Here is an 18,174-nt window from a genome sequence, read left to right on the forward strand (position 1 = left end):
TCTCTAGGTCTGTAGCTTTTCACAGCTTCTGTGATATGTCTGGGACATGCAAACCTTCTTATAAGACGGCCTCCATAAAACACAACACTCAGCCATTTCTCTTTAGGCCCTGCCACTACCCTGAAAGGTGCAGGGAACGGTAGATTCCCTCTGCTAAGCTGACCCTCTGCTAAGACAGTCATCTTTCTTTTTCTTCCTCCACCAGCCTATGGAAATCTGTTTCTTGACTAACTAAAAACTCAATAGAAAAATAGGCAAAAGTTCTAAGAACAGTTTGTATACACACATAAAGGAAATACAAATGGTTTTTAAACATGCAAAAGAATGTCAAACCTTAATCACAATAAGATTAATGCAAATACAAATTACAATGAGATATCTTTCACTTACCAAACTGTGGAGATCAGATGCAAGAGAATAAAATGCTGGTGGGGATGTAGAGAGGTCTTACTTTAAGGCCGATAAAAGCTGGCTGGAAATTCTTTGCTCCTACTTCCTAGCTGTTCTAGCCCATGTGAGTGAGACGTCTTCAGATGACTCTTCCCTCAGGAGCCATCCAAATGTCAGTATATAGGAACCATCAAGTAGAAACCACCAGCTGAGCTCATCAACCCCCAGAACAGTGAGAGATAATAATACGTCACTAAGTATGCAGTAGTTTGATATACAACAAGAGACAACTAGAATGCATCACCTGGTAATATAATTTGACGATATTTATTAGAATTTTAAATTAATATATATTTTAATTCAGAAATTTCATATATTTATTCTACAGATATACTGAAATACATATAAAGTAACATGCAACAAGATACACATTGCAACTTTGTTTACATTAGCAAAAGGCTAGAAACAATCTATACGTCTTCATGGAGGACAGGTTAAATATGATCTGGTAAACATAAACAATGGAATATGCTATTTGAAAGAATGATGAGTCACAGTATATACTAATATGAAATCATATGGAATAACCCCCAAGTTGTTTGTCAATTTCACAGCAAAGCGCAGGACAGTATGCTTGAGGTGCAATCATTTGCACACTAAAAATAATATGCATATGTATACCTTCGTAAATGCATGGAAAATCTCTAGAATACAAAGAAAATGGGCAACAATTGTCTCTAGAAAGAGAACTTGGACATCTGAAGGACAAGGAGTGAGAGAACAACTTTTCATGCAAACTTTTTCATTTCTGTACTCTGAGCATATATATATTACCTATTCAAATAACTTTCTCATAAATGACCCAGTTACACCAGTACACTATCCTCTTTTTCTGTTGTTTGAGACAGAGTCTTGCTCTGTCACTCAGGCTGGAGTGCAGTGACTTCTACCTCATCTCAATGCAACCTCTGCCTCCCAGGTTCAAGTGATTCTCCTGCCTCAGTCTCCCAAGTAGCTAGGTTTACAGGCATCTGCCACCATGCCCAGATATTTTTTGTATTTTTAATAGAGATGGGGTTTAATCATGTTGGCCAGGCTGGTCTCAAACTCCTGATATCAGGTTATCTGCCTGTCTCGGCCTCCCAAAGTGCTGGAATTACAGGCATGAGCCACCGCACCCAGCCACTATCCTCATTTTAAAGATGAGAAAGCTAAGCTCTGAGAGCTGAGGTGATCTGTTCAGCATCTCAGAGTAGACAGTAACAGAGCAAGTTCTGGAAGTGGAGCTCTTTTGCTTGGCTAGAATCCCTTAAGTTTTTTTAAGTAAGTCCTTTCTTTTAGCATTTCCAGGAAGTACGTTTTTCAGCCTGTTCTACTTCCAGACTAAGTCCCTTAGAACTAAGTCTATGTGTGTTGTATCAGTTTCCTATGGCTGCTCTCACAAATGACCACAAACCTAGTGGCTTGAAACAACTCAATTTTTTTACAGTTCTGGAGGCCTTAAGTCCAAAATGAGTCTTACTACGATAAAATCACAGCGTTGCTAGAGCTGCATTCCTTCTGGAGGCTCCAGGGAAGAATCTATTTCCTTGTTTTTCCCCAGCTTCTAGAGATGGCGTGCATTCCTTGGTTCGTGGCCCCGTTCCTCCACTTGCAAAGCATATCACTCTGACTTCCATTGGCCCATCTCCTTCTTTGATCATCTTTGATCTTCCTGCCTCCCTGTTTTAAGAACCCTTGTGATTATATTGAGCCTACGTGGATAGTACATCCAGGATAATCTTCTCATATTAAGATCCTTAATTTAATCACATCTGCAAAGTCTCTTTTAAGATATAAGGCAACAGTCACAGGTTCTGAGGATTAGGATATGAACATGTTTGAGAGGCCATTACTCAGCCTACCAATACATTAGACCTAAGTTTAGGGAAGCTTCATAAATGCTGTTTCAGTTTCTCCATCTATAAAACAAAGATAAGAATGCTACCTATCTTGTAAGGTTATTTTGTAGATTACATAAGTTAATATGTTTAAAGAGCATGGAACACTGTCTGACACATTGTAAGCACTGGATATGTTATCTGTAATCATAATTACTGTTCTGCTGACCCTCTAGGTGATAGCATATTAGAGCCTTTCATCAAAAGAATTAATAATCTCTTATTTCTTCCTTTAGATTTAACATATGCTGAGAATACAGAAGAGGCTTTTACCTAAGTTCAGCAAAATACAGTGTAACAAAATCAGTTTTGAGGGAAATAACACACTCCACAGGCAAATAGAATTAATTTAGAATAATAGCTAACATTTTATGTAGTATCTTCTATCTGTGCATTTTCAAGTATAGAACATACACAGCAAACCCTTGTAATCAATCTGAAGTATTTGTTGAGAATTTACTACATTCAAGGCTCTGTGCAACAGGGATACAAAAGGCAGAGACATTTCAGGTTATCCTGGATTTTAATAGCTGAGATAAGTGAGTCTCAAGGAGATCTACTTGCAAAGCTTCACACAACCAGAACTGCAGGTGAGAATGTGACTCTGGAGATGAACCATAAACAGAAAAAAAAAATGGGGAAAGACACTGCACTGTATGATATTATATGGGCTAAATGACTATAAGTGCAAAGACATTTCAGATTAGGAAGAATCCATTAAGATGGATGGATCAGAAAAAGCATCATTAAAGGAATTCATAACTTTTAGATAGAAAGAAGGGAAAAGATAAATTTTGAGTGTGAGCCAAGACACAGAATAAAATATCCCAGAAATGTGCTGGAGAAAGTGTGCATAGAGTATTTGTAACGGAGAGTAGAGATAGAAAGCAAATGACTTCTCCATAACTTACACTATGGGGTGAGGATGGAAGAGAACTACATGTGGGAAGGGAGGCTTTTGGCCAACTCTTCCACAGTGCAAGGTCAAGTCCACAGGACGTCCCATCTCCCAAGCCATTCCTGATGCAGCAGGAAGCCAAGCAACAGATGGCCAAAACAGTTCATTTTAGAACAAGGTAGAGACAAAGTTGTCTTTCTTCAAGCTTGAGATATTATGTAAGCTCTGCTTCTTGATATTTCAAATACACCTACCTGGCCAAGTGCGGTGGCTCATGCCTGTAATCACAGCACTTTGAAAAGCCAAGGCAGGCAGATCACAGGAGGCCAAGAGTTTGAGACCAACCTGGCCAACATGGTGAAACCCTGTCTCTACAAAAAATACAAAAATGATTAGCTGGGTTTGGTGGTGCATGTTCGGAATCCCAGCTACTCAGGAGGCTGAGGTATGAGAATCATTTGAACTCGGGAAGTGGAGGTTGCAGTGAGCTGAGATCATGCCACTGCACTCCAGCCTAAGCAACAGAGGAATATTATGTCAAAAACAAAACAAAACAAACAAAAACAAAAACAAATACAACAACCTACAAGGTAGAGTTCAACATGAAACCTAAGGCCCAGGAAAATGTGATAACTAATATTTGAAAGATATGTAGAAAATTCTAGAAGAAAACCTGGGCAGTACCATTAAGGACTTGGCATGGGCAAGGACTTCATGACTAAAACACCAAAAGCAATGGCAACAAAAGCCAAAATAGACAAATGGGATCTAATTAAACTTAAGAGCTTCTGCACAGCAAAAGGAACTATCAATAGAGTGAACTGGCAACCAACAGAATGGGAAAAAGTTGTCTACAATCTACCCATCTGACAAAGGGCTAATATCCAGAATCTATGGAGAACTTAAACAAATTTACAAGAAAAAAAAAACCCCATCAAAAAGTGGGCAAAGGATATGAACAGACACTTTTCAAAAGAAGACATTTATGCAGCCAACAAACATATGAAAAAAAGCTGATCATCTCTGGTTATTAGAGACATGCAAATCAAAACCACACCGAGATACCACCTCACGCCAGTTAGAATACCAATTATTTAAAAATCAGGAGACCATAGATGCTGGAGAGGATGTGGAGAGATAGGAATGCTTTTACACTGTTGGTGGGAGTGTTAATTAATTCAACCATTGTGGAAGACAGTGTGGCTCTGCACAGCAAAAGAAACTATCCTCAAGGATCTAGATTCCTCAAGAATCTAGAAATAGAAATACCATTTGATCGAGCAATCCCATTACTGGGAATATATTCGAAGGATTACAAATCACCCTATTATAAAGATACATGCACACATATGTTTATTGTGGCACTGTTCACAATAGCAAAGAGTTGGAACCAATCTAAATGCCCATCAATGATAGACTGGATAAAGAAAATGTGGCACATATACACGATGGAATACTATGCAGCCATAAAAAAGGATGAGTTCATGTCCTTTGCAGGGACATAGATGAAACTGGAAACCATCATTCTCAGCAAAATTGACACAAGAACAGAAAACCAAACACCACATGTTCTCACTCATAAGCGGGTGTTGAACAATAAGAACACATGGACACAGGGAGGGGAACGTCTTATACTGGGGCCTGAGGAGTGGGGAGCTAGAGGAGGAATAGCCAGGGGTCGGGGGATTGGGGGGATAGCTAGGAGAAATACCTAATGTAGATGGTGGGGCGATGGATGCAGCAAACCACCATCATGGCATGTGTATACCTTTGTAACTCTCCTGCAAGATCTGCACATGTACCCTAGAACTTAAAGTATAATAGAAAAATATGAAAAAAAGAAAGATATGTATAGGAATTACTACAATTATTGGACATTTAAAAAATGCTGAGAACTGTGCTATCACTTGCTTTACATATTTTAAGGCCTTTTAAACCCCCCCGAGGTAGGCATTATTATCTCCATTTCACAAAATGAGAAGCCAGAAAGACAGCCAAGAAATCAGTGTTCGTCCTCTCCATAGCTGCACTGAGTGCCTCACATTTCCCACCCATGTGAGCCTCTCTCCATTCAGTGGTGGGTTCTGGACAAATGAAATAAATTCTTTCCTGGCTTGTTTTTGTTTCTTGAAAAATATTGCAAGAAATTTCTGTAAACTGACTGAAAGTCCTGAAAGGAGAAATGTAATAGATGCTACATAACCTCTATGTTGAGTAGCCTCAAGACCATGAAACTCAATTCCTCTACATCCGTACGTGAGAAGATGGTAAGGAGAGGGGAGAATGGCAGCAGCTTTTCTTTTTATTTTTGCTTCCTCCAATCAGATACAGCTGAAGCAAGCAATCTTTCTTTCCTTCCTTCCTTCCTTCCTTCCTTCCTTCCTTCCTTCCTTCCTTCCTTCCTTCCTTTTCTTTCTTTTTCTTTCTCTCCTTCTTTCAAGACAGTCTTGCTCTGTTGCCAGGCTGGAATACACTGGCACGATCTTGGCTCACTGCAACCTCTGCCTCCCAGGTTCAAATGATTCTCTTCCTTGGCCTCCCGAGTAGCTGGGATGGGACTACAAGTGGGTGCCACCACACCCAGCTAATTTTTGCATTTTTAGTAGAGACAGGGTTTCACCATGTTGGCCAGGATGGTCTCGATCTCCTGACCTTGTGATTTGCCTGCCTTGGCCTCCCAAAGTGCTGGGATTACAGGTGTGAACCACCGCAGCACCCAGCCAGAAGCAAGCAATCTTTGTCTGAGGTGCATACCAAGAAGTTGGGAAAGGCGTGGGATGGATCACAGAAAATGAGTCAGGAATAATTCTATTCTCCTTTTGCCAGGAAGAAACAGCTATACACAAATGGGCCACCTGAGCCCCATGTAATTCTGTCATAGCTAAGAGGACCCAGAATGTCTGGGCAATCAGCTTATTGACTGCTACCTCTAATGCTAAAAGACATGAATGTCTTCTCTATGAAAAAATTTGCTGAAATGCATTTAAAATGTTAATGAAATTCTTCCCTACCTTACCCCCACCCAACTCTTTCCCTTCTAAAGAAAACGTTCCCAAAATATATTGGCTTTGTGATACCCTTAGTGTCTCAGTATTTTTATCACATGCCTCAAGCCAAAAGAAATACCCAATAGGCCAGGTGCAGTGGCTCATGCCTGTAATCTCAGCCCTTTGGGAGGCCAAAGTGGGTGGATCACCTGAGGTCTGAAGTTCGAGATTAGCTGGCAACACAGTGAAACCCATCTCTACTAAAAATACAAAAATTAGCCGGGAATAGGGGCACATACCTGTAATCCCAGCTACCTCACAGTCTGAGGCACGACAATGGCTCGAATCTAGGAGGTGAAGGTTGCAGTGAGCCAAGACAGCAACACTCCACTCCAGCCTGGATAACAGAGTGAGATTCTGTCTCAAAAAAAAGAGAGAGAGAGAGAGAGAGAGAGAGATAAAGAAATACCTAATAGTTAGGCTTATTAGGTAGTTAGGGCCAAGTTAATTTGACACTTAATGTCTTATCAATGTAATGGCCATTTGAAAAACTCTGACATATAAATTAAAGAAAATATTACACTGTCCTTTTGCTCTTAAAGGGCCTCACTTACTGAGGGGATGTGTGTGCTGGCTGGGCCCTGGACAACTTCTCAAACCCAGACACCACCACCCTCATTTTCTAGTTACACATGGATTTTTCTAAGGGTAACTGCTTTTTATTTCAGCAACAGGTGAAAACCCAACCTCGCAAAAATATTATAGGAATAGAAAGAATGTAATATGATCTAATTTTGAAACTAACTATTTTGAGCTTGGAATTTACAAATAACACTGTGATCCCCAGTGAGTTCATTGAGGGTGCTAAGGCACACAGTTTGGGATCTGTGATGGAAAGTTAAGCTACTGAGGTTGAAGTCTTATAAGAGTACATCAAGTGGAACTTCCTCATTTCCTCAATAGTTGTTCATTTGCCCCAGGGAGACATATTCTTGAGAACACAAAAAGGAAGTAGCAGTCAGGTGCTGAGATCCACCAGGTACTGTTCATTTAGTCTGATCCTCAGAGAATCATGCCTGCCAGGCTTTCAGACCATTACCGCTTGCCACTGTCTAGCATGGAAGTGGTGATTTTTTAATCAGTCTGTCTCCTTTCGTTCATATAATCCTATCATTTAAAAACCTTGATATTGTAGAAAGAGAGCTAGATTTATAGATGCTTAGATTGGGACCATTTCTCTACCACCTCGTAAGTAAACTTGGGCAGGTCACTTACTGTTTCCAAACTTTAATTCTGAAGATAAACCCTCTCTGTGTGCAATCCAATATTTTAGTCCTAACTACCTAACACATTTGAATGAGGCAAAATTTCTCTAACTCGATGTGTATAAGAATCATTTGAGGGCCATGGTTACAACGCAGAAACCTAGGCTCAATTCTCAAATATTCTCATATAGCAGGTCTAGGATGGTGCCCAGGAATCTGCTCTTTTAACAAGCAGCCCCCCCAGTGACATAGACTCAGGTAGGTCAGGAGTTGAGAAACATTAGTAAAAGGCATTATTTAAATAGTTGTATATATATCATTTCATCCTCTCAACTAACCTTTTAAAGTAGTTGGATTGGCATTATTTTCATTTTTATAGAAGAGAAAACTGGCCTGGTGTGGTGACTCACCCCTGTAATATCAGCACTTTGGGAGGTCAAGGCAGGTGGATCATGAGGTTAGGAGATTGAGACCATCCTGGCTAACACGGTGAAAACCCATCGCTACTAAAAATACAAAAAATTAGCCAGGCATGGTGGCATGCGCCTGTACTCCCAGCTACTTGGGAGTCTGAGGCAGGAGAATCGTGTGAACCCAGGAGGTAGAGATTGCAGTGAGCTGAGATTGCGCCACTGCACTACAGCCTGGGCAACAGAGCAAGACTCCGTCTCAAATAAAAAAAAAAAGAGAGAGAGAGAGAGAGAAAACTGAGATTGTAAAAGTAGGATGATGGTGGCAGACGCAGATTTTCTGTGCAGGTAGGGCGTTGGCATGGCAACCTGGCCAGAAAGCTGGAGAACTGGTTTTGTAGACACCATGGTATAGCAAGTATGCTGATTTCACTCAGATTTGATGGAGCTTGAGGCTGCTGATGGCCTCTCCCAAGGCCCCACACCTTGGTCCTTGGCCCTATTCCATTAAGAGGCCTGCCCAATGTCTCTCAGTCATCTGTGAGGCAGAGTTCAAACCAGAGCCAGAACTCCTAGTCTAGTTCTCTAACCATTACTGCCTCACAGTGACACTATGTTTGTTTTTGGAAATATAGTATCTGTCTGAATTTACACCACCTTTTTAGTTGACATTCTGCCCTCAGTAAATATAGAAAAGTAATGTATTCTTTAAAAGTAAGGTAATTTAATCAAGGCTTAGGGAACTTTTTTCCTGGACATTTACTTTGCCTACCCTAGGAGAGGTCACTAATCAATATTATTGTTATTACTACTATTAAGTCATAGGGTTAACAAAGGACCCACTTAACTTATCTTTCACTCTGAGCCAGGTAGTATGCTAAACCCTTTACACATAATATGTCTAATCCTTACATCAGCACAATTAGAAAAATGTCATAGTTTCATTTTAAAGATGAGGAACTGAGACTCAGAGAGACCAAATAACTTAAATTCACATGGCTCACTAGCACAGTCATCACTTAAAACCGGGTCTCTGGGATTCTAAATTCCAGATATTTCCTTTGTATCACTCTGCCTACTTGTGTTAGTAGAGATTATTCTACTGCCCAGAGACTGAACTTGTCTTATATATAACATACCCAATACATAAATGTCCACTAAACTGCATATTCCTTGAGGACAGCATGTCCTATTCATTTTTGGATTTCAAATACCTAACAAAGTGCCTGGCATGTAACAATGCTCAGTAAGTGTTTAATAAATTAAAAAAATTTTTGAGTATATAGATATATGTAACATTTCAAACAAAGAGTACTTTAAAACGTTTTTAGTTTTTCTCAATCAATAAAAGTCTTGACCAAATAAAAAAAATCTGTCAAGCTACAGTTTTCACAAAATATAAACCTTTCTTTGTTTCCTAATAGCTGAGTTACAAGTAACTTTCTCACAGTTAGGGAAGGATCATGAGGTCACTCGGTCCACCCTGGAATGGAATGCCCACTTGTTGCTTGTTCAGGGAATTGATGATGCCAACAATTCTTTGTCTTTGGTATAATAAGACTCTGAAGTGGGTCCAGCCCTCTCGGTACAGGCTGCCAATGCAGGCAGCATCGCTTCCAGATAATTGCCCTCGGTTCTGCTGACTCGGAAAATCAACTCCCAGTCAGACAGGGCCCCTATTCAGATGGGACTAATGTTTCTTAACCTTTTTTAGGGGTTGGGGGGTGCTGGAGGAGATGCATGAAACTCTTTGAAATAAAAGCAGTTCAAGTGAACCCTGAAGCCAATTTCAATGTCACCTAAAATAAGATTTAAAAATAAACTATTTTGCAAAACCAAGCATTTTCTTCTTCCACTTCTAAAATATATTCTATAGGAACTGATTAGAGTTAGCTTTCAGTGGCTTATCTAATAGATGGAGAGACAGCAGAGTGATTTCTGACACTCCCTGTGACCCAAAACATTATTCAACAGCAGCTTGTCCTGGCTATTTTTTCATTCTATTGTTGGCATTGGCACATCTCGGGAAGGTTTGTATTCCCATCAAAGAAAAACATAGGTTAAAAGAAAACTTCACAGTACAATTTTATTTCCACTGACTGAGCTTGACATGCTATTACAAATTTCACTCCTAAGCTCAATGTATAAAATGTTAGTTATCTAGGGGTTGTAATAACTTCTTACACATTGAAAGGCAGCAATACACGCTGAGTTACGGCTATGAAGAGTCTCCCTATAGGTGTTCTCAGACTCAAGACAGTGACCTGACCATCATGTTTACAGTTGTTTTTGACTCTGCAGTATCTGCAACTACAGATGGCCACACAAAGTATCCCCAAACATTTTCTTGGAAAAACCAGTTTGAAAACCTTTATCTTACTCATGAGGCATGTTTCTGTTATGTAATACAGCACCCTGTGAAGAATGACAAGGCCTGGAAGGACTGCACCCTGTCTGGCATTTCTAGATCAGAGGTGAAATAACAAAGGAATATGAACCGCTAAGACTATAAAGATAAAATGTTTTATCAAGCTGTTGTTGAGGGAATTGTAGCCATCCACCCAAGGACCTGTTATTTGCTCTGGTAAATATTATCATTTTACTATTTTACAACTGAGGAAGCCAAGTTTGGGTGAATATAAGTAATTTTCCCAACAGCACTGCTAGATAATATGACAAAGTCAAATGATCCCATATTCTAATACCACATGGATTTTAACATCCTTTCCTTAACTGAGTATATGTGAAAAATACTATAGTTATTTCAGATACTATGGGGGACAACATTAGTGTTAATAAAAAACAGGGTATAATTAAAAAAACATTTTCTTAAATGTTGATATGTGTTTCCCTATCTGTGTTTGGTTGAATATGGATGTTGCTAAAACCCTAAAACTTAATAAAACTGCACCATTCCCCAAAGCCAGTATAGAAATTTAGCTATCTTAATTTCAAAGCAAATCTCATATTTCTTTCCCTTTCAATGACTTTTGGACTTGGAACTTCCAAGGCACAAAATGAGATTAATGTACTTATGGGGATAAAATAACTGATTTGCAATCAGAATTGTCTGAAACACATGGTTACTGTTTTGCAAAATATAATTTAGGGTTATACACAAGAAAGGTGATAATGTTGCCAGGTGTGGTGGCTCACACCTGTAATCCCAGCACGTTGGGAGGCTGAGGCAGGCGGATCACAAGGTCAGGAGATCGAGACCATCCTGGCAAACATAGCGAAACCCTGTCTCCACTAAAACACAAAAATTAGCTGGGCGTGGCGGCACGCACCTGTAGTCCCAGCTACTCAGGAGGCTGAGGCAGGAGAATTGCTTGAACCTGGGAGGTGGAGGCTGCAGTGAGCCGAGATCACACCACTGCACTCCAGCCTGGAGTCTGGCAATAGAGTGAGACTCTGTCTCAAATAAAAAAGAAAAAAAAAAGAAAGGTGATAATATTAACAGAGAAGTTACTAGAACTGAGCTAATGAAAATGTCATGGGAAAGTTAAAGACAAAACTTTATTTTAGATAAGTCTGTGTTATTTACGCATTCACATGGATAAGCAGGTGATACTTTAGTAACATGCCTTGCTATTTCTAAATCATGGAGAGACAGAAGAATGCTTGGAACTAAAAAGGCAGTTGAACTAATGAATTTGCAATGATGCTTTCAGACTGAAATGTTATATTCTAAGTTTCTGAAAGAATTACACTTTGTAGCCAGTAAAGATCTTGGAAAGGAATACACATATTAAATATCCTGACAAATATTTTCGTATCTACAAGGTTTTAAAATTCCTACAGCATATGACAACAATGGAAAATTTAGATAACTAAAACTGTATTATACAATATGGGGTTGTGGTTTTCATTTAATAATAATAATAATACATCAAAAATATTAAATCAACAATAAAAGCAGTATATACTTTTAGAAATCAAAAAAAATAAAAAGAAAATTTAAAAATTCAATATATTGAAAGGTAAAGAGCAAAAACAAATCCAAACCATGCCAAACACAAATAAAGATAACATTTTGATGTGTTTTCTTCCTTTTTTTCAAATGTAAGGCTTGGGCATTTTTTAATACAAATAATTGAAACCATACAAATCTATATACTTGTTTTGCATTCTGTGTGAATTTATCCCATCTTATTTAATCATTCTCCTATAGTCAGGCATTGAGAATATTTTTATTTTTTTCAAATATAAGTAACATTGTTACTACAATTATATTGAAAAAAGATTGTTTCTAACAATTTTTTGTTGCTAGCAAAAGATTATTGCTAGCCAGAGGATCAAAATACATAAATCATTTAAAATTTGATTCAACATTACAAACTATATTTCATTAGTTCTATGATGCACATTTAAAAAATTATAAGATGTCTGAATTCGGGATGCAACATACAACCTATGATGTCGAACTTCACTTTTGGCCAGGCAGTAGTTTTCACTGCCTTTGTGTGTGTGAACTCAGTGGGTATACCTGGTAGCAATAACTGGATCACTGTACCCCTCCACATTTTGGTTCACAAGCTCTATTAGAGATCATCTGAAGAAGAAATAACAGTCTTGGCTATTCCCTAAGAAATTTCTATTGACCCCTTCTGGCAAGATGAAGAACACACATGTTTCAAAATTTACATACTTGGATTCAGCCACTCCCACTGAAAGAAGGACATAACGTTTTATCCTTGATAGCACAGGAGACAAAATTATGTAGAGAAATGTGGACATAAACAACTCCACATAAAAGAGTAACACGGAGAGTTGGATTCTGAATATAAAGTGGTTTGCTTGTATTTTTCTTTTTATACATGCATTAGAAGTCTAAATAATAAAAATTCACATCTAAGGAATTCTAAAATAACTCAGTAAGTATAAAACAAACACTATAAATGATAAGAAATCATTGTGTTAATGTATAGGCAGCTTTATTTCTTCCTTAGTGATAACGTTGCATCTTAACGATTGAAGGAGTTAAAAAATATGACATTCTGACTATTGAGTATTTAGGTGAAAGGCATTTGAAAAACAGTAGTTACAAAAACATCACTCTGACCTCTGTGTTGTTTCTTAAAAGCAGAAGAAGAAATTCCCATGTGAAGGATGCAACATCCTTATCCTCAAGGACAAGAAGTCAAGACCAAGAGAATCCTATACAGACCTGTTAAAATAATTCTTATCTTTTAAGCACCGACCCCCCCACATAACTTAGCTGTGTCTTCACAATTTACTATTCTTTGTCCAATTCAGTATGTAAGTAACTGACACTTAACTGCTTCTTCAGGTCTTCATTTCTTTATGAAGGTGACCATGCAATATAAAACTTGTATTAAATAGATTTGTGAGCTTTTCTTCTATTGATATATTTTATGTCAATTTAATTTTCACACTCAGCCAGGATCCTAAGAGGATGGAGGTGGAGTTTTTCTGTCTCTACAGTTTCTTGGAATAAAGATGGGAATCTAAAAGACAGGGATGCCTACTTAGGAGGCTGAGGTGGGAGGATTACTTAAGCCTGGGAGATCATGACCAGTCTGGGCAACTCAGCAAGACCCCTATCTCAAAGACTGGGTTGCTCCACTTGCTCTGGAGCCTGAGGAGGTAATCCTGGGAGAACTGACAAAAGCTGGCAGAAGACGGGAATTCTTACCAAAGTCACTTTTCCTGGCTCTGTCTATGGTGCTTGGTTGAGAGAGGAAGACAAAAACATTTTCCTTATTCCTTCCTTTCCAAATTCAGATTGGCAGAATAAAAATGTTTGTAACAATTGGTTCTTTAAATTGTGACCCTTTTGAATTTGGTTCTGGCCAAATTTTGGTCACTGATCCACATTCGCAGGAATGATCCTTGTTTTCCTTGTCTCTCTTTTGTATTATTTGTTATAAGGAGCAAAATCACAGTAAGATTCTCCTTTCATCTTCTTTTATGTCTTGAGAGCTCAGCTTTGTGACCAGTGAAAATATTTACTCTGGTCTCTGCCAGCCATTGGGGTGCAAGTTTTTAGGCTTGCGTCAGGCAGCTCAGCTAGCCTGCTGGCTAGGCGTCGAAAACACAAAGTGTCTCTTAGTGTGACTGACCATGTCATCTCTCAGGGAACTGTCTCAACCTTCCATATCTTGTTAAAAATGAAGGTCTTGGCTTTCTTAGGCTATTTTTGGGAATAACTTTGGATCTTGAGGTGGACTACATCTTTTGCACCCTCTTTGGAACACACTCTTGCATCTATGATGAAAACATAAAAGACTTACTGATTTTAAGCCACAAAAAAGCTTATTGGTTTTTAGTCAAAATTAAAGTAGGTATAATTAGATTAGCAGATTTGCATTTTTTTAACTAAAAGTATTTTTTGGATAGCTCTCATTCTAAAACAAATGAAAAACCATCAAAACTCTCCTATTGGTACCCATGGGAGGATATGGTTTAAAGCAAGAAAATAAGTGCTTACATAAAGTATTTTCTCAGGACAAATGAGAGGATATGGTTTAAAGCAAGAAAATAAGTGCTTACATAAAGTATTATCTCAGGACAAATAAAAACTAAATTAAATGTTCTTCAAGGTCATGTGATCTGAGATAATCCTTGGTTTAAAAAAAAGCTGGTTTAAGTTTAGTGGTTTAATTAAAGCAGGCATGCCTTCCAAATTGTCAACATTAAATATAATGCATATAACTTCTTCAACCTGGATTTACTAATCAAAAATCTTATGTTTAAGATTGTAAAATTACAAATTCAATCTAAGAATAAAATGTACAATAAAAGGAAATTACCTGATATATGTCAAGTATGACAGTAAAACAGAAAAAGGAAAGGCTGAATGTTTAACTTAGTAGGTGCTTTACTTCAATAGTGTTTAATACTTGCCTAATAGATATAGATAAGGATAAAAACAGCAAAGTAAGTTAATGATGAGATGTAATGTCTCATGAAGTTTTCATGAGCAATTCAAATAAATTGTTAAAATCAAGTAAATTAATAAATGTAAATAGAATAACAGTTTATAGATAAGTTTTCAACACTGATACGTTTTGTAAGATATGTCTACATAAACATAGTTTCCAGAATCTTTTTGGTGACTTAAAACCTTAAGTTATATTAACTTAAATGATGGATATTCATGGAATATCAAGATCATTTCCAAATAAAATATAAGACTGAAACATTAACTGATGAAAATAAGTTTAAGTCTGACGACTTATTGTTACAGAGGAACAAAAAATATTTGGGTCTATTAATAAACGTGTCCTGTGCCATATTGACAAACTGTGCTATAATATAGCATATATTTCTAGAAATCATGAAATAATGTATTCACAAATTTATGAAAGACAATGCTTACTTCCAGGTTTTCACCAGAAACTGAAGTCACTGGGAGTTAAGTATCTAATTAGGCTGGGCGCAGTGTCTCATTATCTGTAATCTCAGCACTTTGGGGGGCTGAGGTGAGCAGATCACGAGGTCAGGAGTTCTAGACCAGACAGGCCAACATAATGAAACCCCATCTCTACTAAAAATACAAAAATTAGCTGGATGTGGTGGTGGGTGCCTATAATCCCAGCTACTTGGAGGCAGGAGAATTGCTTAAATCTGGGAGGCCCAGGTTGCAGTGAGCAGAGATCACGCCATTGCACTCCAGCCTGGGCGACAGAGTGAGACTTCATCTCAAAAAAAAAAAAAAGATTTTAATTAATGTATATACTTAAAATTACTAGAAATAATAAGGGAAAACAACTTTGTATGCAAAATACACAAGGAAAATAAGATATTTTTGGTAAGAAAAGTTGCAAGATACGAAAGATGTATTTTTGTTATAGGAAAGAGTAATTTTGTTTTAGTTTAGAGGTATTTCAAAGGTTGTTTCAGAAAGAATCAATGAACAAAGGATAAAAGCTGAAAGGCTATAGAAAGTCAAAAAGAAAGCAAAAGAGGAAATCTTATATAGTCAAGCTGAGTAAATTGAATGAATTTGCTAAAAGGTTTTTAAAAATAAGCCTTAATATAAGGAGTAAACTGACACAAAACTAGAATTTGGTCTTCTCTGTTAAAAGAACAAAGTTTTCTTGGTGATTAGTCTGCCGGTGATAAGAAAATTATAAAACCATTTTACTTTAACTGTCGAATAATTTCCCCAGGAAACAAAGATTCTGTGTTTTATCAAAATAATTTCCTATGCTTCATGTTATCTTTTATCAGGTCTCTATTACTTTAAAAAACTGAGCCCTCTCTATTAAAGAATCTAAGCTTTTCCCTACAACTATTTTTAAGTTTCCATATTTGCCTTTAAAATCTTTGGCTACTCTGGTATGGTTTCACAGTTTATTGTGATCCTCTTTAATCATTTAAACCTTTCGACATTTTTGACAACTTTCCAAAATCAAATTATTCTTTTTTTTCTTTTCTTTTTTTTTTTTTGAGAGGGCGTCTCGCTGTGTCACCCCGGCTGGAGTGCATGGTGCAATCTCAACCTCTGTCTCTGGGTTTAAGCGATTCTCTTGCCTCAGCCTCCAGAGTAGCTGGGATTACAGGCGCCTGCCATAATGCCCAGCTAATTTTTGTATTTTAGTAGAGACAGAATTTTACCATGTTGGCCAGGCTGGTCTCAAACTCCTGGCCTCAAGTGATCCACCTACCTTAGCTTCCCTAAGTGCTGGGATTACAGGTGTGAGCCACCATACCTGATCAGAAATGTTCAAAATGGGATCCTGAAATGTCTCAAAAGCATTTATCCTCTCTCCTTATAAAAAGATAGATCTTAAACTAAATAGGCTTATTTGGTATGCTAAATGTACATGGGACATACTATCAAATAAGTAATTATGTTTAATCTTCTTTGAGCTATATTTATTATGTTATTAATATGAATATTTCCAAAATGCTCATATTACTGGATTATGAATTCTTCTAGTTTCCTCTAATTTTTGACTACAACTCTCTAAATTAGTATTTCTAAATTTCTCCCATCCTTCTGACTTGCAATTAAAATTGTCCGAGAACTGAAACTGGACAACCTGATATAAACTTCAGGGAAATCATTCTAAAAGGTCATATGTGGACAACTTTCATGCCTGCTACAATATAGATCACTTAGAAAGTTCACCAGAACGCCCAATGGCATTACCAGAGATATTCAAACAACAAACCAGGGAAGTCATCACAATTGCCACTACTTGTCCTCACTCCTCTATCTAAAGATGCTTAGAGCCCAACATCTAAACATCTTCTCAACTGACTACCCTCTGGACTCAAAAAAACAAATTGCTCCAACTATTGTATTTAGATTATTGTATTGTATATTAGACTTTTTCTGTTTTCTTTTCCAAAGAAAAACCTCTTATTTAACACTTGTTTGCTCACATCATCTAGAGGCCTAACTTGGTTGGGAGCCCACCTACAACACTGCCTCCTAAAATGAGACACAACTGCTTAACTGGACTGAACTATTCTCATAACTAAGAGACTGATCCATTAAGATTTGGGACAATATATTTAGATTTATTATCTTCTGCTTGTTCCAATTAATGTTCTTCTCTTCCTTTGCAGATATTTTCTACTCAGCTACTAACCTGATTCTTCTCAGCTAGCGACTCAGTTTTTAATATGTGAAACTTCTAGGGAAGTTCCTGATGGAGGAAATGGAGTTAAAATATTGACTATTTAATTAAAGGAAGTAGAAAAACAGTAGGTGTACTCTGACCTTTCTGCTGTTTCTTAAAAGCGGAAGATGAGATTCCCATGTGAAAGAAGCAACATCTTTATCCTCAAGGACAAGAAGTCAAGACCAAGAGAAGTTTATACATAACTTGATAAACTAACTCTTATATCTCCCCAAATAATTGATGGCTTCTTCGTAACTTACTATTCTTTATCCATATGTAAGTGACTATGTTTCTTCAGGTCTCTGTTTCTTTATGATGCCTCCAATGCCACCTAAAACTTGTGGTAATAATTTTGTATGCCTTTCTCCTGTTGATCTGTCTTATGTCAGTTTAATTCTTGGACTCAGCAGGGACCCTAAGAAGATGGAGGTGGAATTTTGCTGCCCCTACAAGATCAATGACATGTTCGATCCAACAAAGCACACTGTATTGCCAAGTTATCTTTCAAAGGTGTTATACAAATTTACAAACCAGCAAAGTGTGACGGTGACCAAACAGTTAAACATTTTAAAATTATATTAAAATATTTTAAAATTCTTTATTACATATAGAATACATTAGGAGATAAAAATAGAGTAATATAAAATATAAAAACTTATTAAAGCATTAATATTTATGAAAG

The 18,174-nt window shown here is 37.5% G+C and overlaps 1 long non-coding RNA gene across 5 annotated transcripts in view; it reads right to left on the reverse strand.

The window, feature by feature from the left end:
- The window catches only part of LOC105725876 (uncharacterized), a 64,179-nt gene that overhangs the window by 16,178 nt on the left and 29,827 nt on the right, over window positions 1-18,174 (reverse strand). For 3 of the 5 annotated variants that reach the window (XR_010345578.1, XR_001109380.3, XR_001109379.3), the window contains exon 1: window positions 391-8,154. This is a non-coding gene — a long non-coding RNA (uncharacterized LOC105725876). Of the gene's footprint in view, window positions 1-390; window positions 8,155-18,174 lie in introns of those variants that run through there. The other 2 variants (XR_010345577.1, XR_010345576.1) reach the window with 1 other exon arrangement.

The sequence above is a fragment of the Aotus nancymaae genome, unplaced genomic scaffold, assembly GCF_030222135.1.
Source record: "Aotus nancymaae isolate 86718 unplaced genomic scaffold, 86718_ANA_hifiasm-v0.15.2.pri h1tg000036l, whole genome shotgun sequence".
NCBI classification, from domain to species: Eukaryota; Metazoa; Chordata; class Mammalia; order Primates; family Aotidae; genus Aotus; species Aotus nancymaae.